Genomic DNA, 5,497 nt, shown 5'->3' with positions numbered 1-5,497 from the left:
TATTATATCATCACTTGGGCTCCTTCTGTGGCCCGACCTCTTGACTTATTTGTTTAACATAATTCTATCCCCCATCCTATTCAGCCCTTTTGCTATGCCTATTTTCCTTTATCATTTTTATTTTTTTAGTCCCTAAACTCTTGTTAAGATATTCTTACCTACACTCTTGAGTATTCACAAGTCACGATCGAACATCTACTCTTGACAGAAATGAAAACTAAATGACGATAAATGGAATTTACGAATGAAATAAGAGAAGACACTGGAAATAACTATTGGCCTAAGTAATTTATCTTGAGACGTAGTGCGACTAGATATAAAAGAAATTTTAAAAGAAAGCTGGAGAAAACAAAACGAGGATATTTGACAAAATAACGGTTTAGATGCTTACTTGTAGGAAGTTGAGGAGACAAATGAGTGAACTCCGGTATCCACAAGCAGAAGGGCTTGAACTTGCCCAATGTAATGGGAATAGGTCGGAACGAAGTTGAGCTTGGAGGGTAATGTACTGATATTAGGGCGGTGAGGATGAAACTGAACGAAAATGGCTTTACAGAGTAATGAACAGGCACTGAAAATAAAAATTTCAGGGTTTAGAGCTCATTTGGTGAAGATACTTAAGAAAACTGGTTTCTAAAGTTTCTCAATGCTATGAAAGCTCAGAATGGTAAAGTAGCAAGACTGAATCAAATTTCAAAGTATTTCCACTATAATCACCACTACCTTTTTTGTCCGTCCCTTCTATAGTATTGCATGCAGGTATTTATAGGGAACAGGTGCCCATAATGAAGGGTTAGGATCTTGGCAGGGGGAGATGGAGGGTTAGATGCAAAAGGACGTAATCTAATGTCTGAGAATTAAAGAGAATCAAAATGGAGGGCTGAGATCCCGCTCAGAATATCCATCATTTTTCCTCTTAATCCAACGGCTCGGGATCTTGCCTTGCAAATTAGATCCAAAGGCTGAGAATAAAAAGTGCTGAACCTGTCATCTACTTTTTGATAGGAGGGCTCCGAATCCATCCTTATAGTTGTGATCAATGGTGGAGATCGAAATGTACAGGACTGCTTTAACTGTTCTGGCGTCTGGCGGCTAGGTGGGCGTCCTTGCAGATGAGATGTGTGGTGGGGATCTGATCACGCTCGCGATGTCTTAACTAACTCGAATCTGATGATGGAGAGAGTTAGTGGAACGTTCGGACAGGAAGTTACTTAACCCTTCTGCGCTTTCCGATCTCTTTAGGTCGCCTTCTATATTATCATGACCATCCCATTTTGCGATCTCTATCTCTTGCATCGGATTCCCTCTTATTTCCCGATCTCCCATTCCTGATATTTCCTTTCTGTCTAACTTGCGTTGGTCAAAGCAATAAATTCTCCTGTCACACCTTACCCCTCTGTAAGGCATAACATGATCCCGTAGAATACCTAATGAACTACCGAACTTCATCTACCGATAACTCATTAAGTACCTTACAAGGGATTTTAAAACCATTTTCTTACTTTTTGAAAGTGGTGAGCATTTTGGTAGGAATTAAAAACATTTAATTGAAGTTTTAAAACTAGTAAAAATTTTTGTCATCTCAAAATACTTCACAAATTCATTCACATTGCAAATAGTACTTAATTTACAAATACAGATCTTAATTTACAGAAAGAAAATTTAAAATATCATTATTATAATTTATAATACAACTGCTCAACTTTACATTGATACATAAGATATTACAATATTTACATCAAATAACTACAAGGTATAATTAAATACCCGTACAAAAAGATCAGCGAAGGCCTTGCCAATTCAGCAGCTCACTTTGCTGCTTTATCCTTGCCCTTATTTGCGACAGCAAAATAAGCTATCGCTGAGTATAAAAATACTTAGTGGTGCATAATAAAAATTTGAAATGCAATACATAAAATATTCATTAACAAATCACAATTTAAATATTTCGCAAATTATCAAAACTCATTATAGCACAATTTTAGTCAAACAATTTAATAAATATAGTGTTGTCAATTCATACACAACTTAATCCATGACACAAAATTTCTAATCAATGCCGCGTTGTACACCACGACAAAGCAATCTAGAACCCCACTAATCGAAATCAATGAGGAAGGTGACTAGCTAGCTAATGAGTTCTCATCCGATCTACAACCTCAACTGGTAAACCAGAGAGGGAGGAAAATAATCGATCTCAATCCCATAAATGGAGGAGGAATAATAAGGCGCTGTCATGCTAAGTGTGAATCAAAAATCAATTTAAAGCAATTTGTTCAAATATTTCATGCAAATCACACTAAATTTCCAAAGTCACCTTTTCATTCACAAAGTGGCAACACAAAAATTCTTAAACTCATAATTAACACAGAAATTTCATAATGCATACTAAATCAATTTTTCAATGATAAAATGCTTAAATAAGGTTTATTGTGCACAAACTTGATGTGAATCGCCTCTAGGCCTTGACTCAGTCTCTTAGACCTTCCGAGTCTTTTTCAGCTGAAACACGAAATTTATAGTGTCTTAGTATCTTTGCCTCACAATAATTTCAATAATTAATTCCTATATGTTCAATTCTAGCCCAATATGCTTAAACTTACATTCTTGAAAATTTTCATGTTGAGGTTACTATTCATGGTACTATTCAAGTCAAAATATTGACTTTCTTATGGTTAAAAGGTATGGGAAATCCAACTATACTCACATACCACATTTTGATTACTAATTTTGTTGGTTTTGGTTGTTTTCTCAAAACTCAAGTCTTTTAGGCAAAATTGCAAATTTTTAGTTTTGGTGTCCTATTTTGTATTGTTTCATTGATCATGTTTCTGTTAGAATTTGGCTAAGTTTTCTTCATAGAAGTTGTTCCTTATTGTCTTAAATTTATTTCCCTTTTTGAATCACTCCATTTGGAGTTTTGTAGCTCAAGTTATAGCCATTTGAACATGGCTGGCTAGATTAGTCTAACCCAGATTTTCTGGGCACAAAACCTGGTTCTGGCAGTTTTAGGTTACTAACTTTGGGTAGCCAAATGACTTGGTTAAGGGCATAATTTAGGTTTGTGTTCTTCATGAAAGTTATAGGGCTATGTCTCAGCTTTCTACTGGTAAAATTTCAAGTCATTTACATTGTTCATTTGGTCATTTTTGTACAGGACAGAACACCTATTTCCGTATTTGGTCAATTCGTTCACTATCCTATGGTCACTTTCTGGGCATGATTCCTCAATGAAAAATGTGTCATTTTATGTCTAATTTCATTCCCAATTGGCCTCATACCAATTGGGTTAGTAAATTTTCAATTTTGGTCCCTAAAAGGGACCTTGGTCATGCTGCTTGCATAATGACCATATCCAATCCGAATCTCCATTTGATTCCAACACTTCCAACATACCACAATTGGTCATACATGACCATTTTTTAGCTCAAACTAGGTCAAACACACCATTTGACTAATTCTCAAAGTTTTGTCTCCCAAACCCTAGGTCTAAAACCCTAACTCACTAATTTTGTTACATTTTACTAAATCAAAACATATAAACATACTTTCTCAACTCATTTAAGCTTTCTAACAAGTTTAATTCAATCAAACTCATGCAAATCATTCTCCTACATAAGCTGGCTGAAATTCACATATAGTCCTCCAACAATTGTTTTCTTTTCCATTTTTCATAATTTCTAAGTTTATTCAACTATAAACATCATAATTAAACTAGAATTACAAAGTTTAGCTTACTAACCTTTCTCTTTAAAATTCAACCACCCAATCCTTCACTTTTCTTTCAAAATTTCCTCATCAATCTTTCTTTCTAGTTGCCCAAACAAGGTTTAATTAAGGAGCTTGCAATTTCTATGGCTGAAATTAGGTTTCTTCAAGCTCACAAATGAGCTTTCATGGAGATTTAGAGAGGGAGAGGGTGAGGGAGAAGTGAGCCGGCAATATGGAGAAGAAGACGACTTTTGTTTTATTTTTTTTTTCTTTTCTTTTTTATATTTTTAATCTACAATTATCCAATGAAATTTTCAAATTTTCAATTATTAAGTTTATTGCATCATGCATGATGTCATGCATGATGTAATAAGCCTTTTTACTTTTTTAACTTTTTTTTCATTTATTTTTCCATTAGTTCTTTAATTTAATTCCCGATTCTGAAATTTTCTTTTCTCCGATTTTATTGGACAGTCAGGTTTGAAGTCAGCTCCAGGGGTCAAATGACCAAATTGCCCCTCGCTGATTCGACCTAGTTTGCAAATAATTTAATATTTCTTCCTGATCCTTGACATAATTATTTGACCCGCTTAACAATTCTTTTTTGTGATTTTCTCTTTTCTACTGTGTTCGTTATAGTCCTAAGGACCGCGGTGTCACATTTTACGGTTCGAAATTTGAGTTTAAATTGACCTCGCAATCCTTCCCGAGAAGGTCACCCATCGTTGTGACTTTCGGCTCATTTAACCTCTTATTTTCTGTTTTTCTTATTTATACTTAACTAATTGACAATTATTAATTATTTGTGTTCAGAGCTTCTCTAGGTGTCTTAGACGTGGTTCTAATCCCCTTAATTATCCGGATCGACACCGGTCACCGGAATAGTGAAATATACCATGCTATGCAATTAGGGGTGTTACATCTCCAGTTACCGATGCATCCGCTTCGGGTTCTGTATACAATAAATGCCAAGACCCTATATATATGTAGCAATAGGGAATCACCTTCACACTTGACTTTTCCTTATTCAGTTTATTTTCGATGTGCCACTTCTCCAATTCTAACTTTTTCAGTAATAATTCTGATTATGATGGCCCTTTTGATCTTTTTCTGACTGTTTCCTTCACCCCTCGACTGAAAATTTGTGACCTCGGTGATCAGAGAGCTATGAGAATGTCACCTAATGTGATGAGGAACGGACTAATTTACCGATCAAGACCGAAAGCAACAGCTGTGCCGATCTCGAATCGGTCTATCGATATAATCGATAGACCGATCTCGGATGAGTGGACTGCTTATTTCAATCTTAATGTCGGTGACGGCCTCTTTAAGTTCATTTGGCTCCCAACCATATCAGAGTCTCGACTACAGCTCGGTTCCGGTCAATGACATCGGTAATGACTCAGCTCAATATCATGAGAGTCATAGTCACCCCATCTGAGCTGCACATATATCCAACATTTGTGGCTAGCTTTCTGATCAAACACATCTTTTGATTCAACCACAAGACTAGGCTTTGACATAGGCCAGCATCCGGAGTAGCCCTAAACTAGGTAGAATGTAGTGCTGATCTTTAGAGATCGCTCAAATGATGTAATCCGATCTTTAGAGATCGCCCCAATGATGTAATCCGATCTTTTGAGACCGCCCAAATGATGTAATCTAATCTTTTGAAAATGAAAAAAAAATTATTTAAATATTTTTGTTTTATTATTACATTAGTTATTTTGTGTTTCCGATATGATCTCTAAATGAATCGCCATTAGCCGATCCATGGTTTTGGAAG

The sequence above is a fragment of the Hevea brasiliensis genome, chromosome 13 (genome assembly GCF_030052815.1).
Source record: "Hevea brasiliensis isolate MT/VB/25A 57/8 chromosome 13, ASM3005281v1, whole genome shotgun sequence".
Taxonomy (NCBI): domain Eukaryota; kingdom Viridiplantae; phylum Streptophyta; class Magnoliopsida; order Malpighiales; family Euphorbiaceae; genus Hevea; species Hevea brasiliensis.
The sequence above is the reverse complement of the archived record's forward strand: the minus strand, read 5'-3'. Positions refer to the sequence as shown.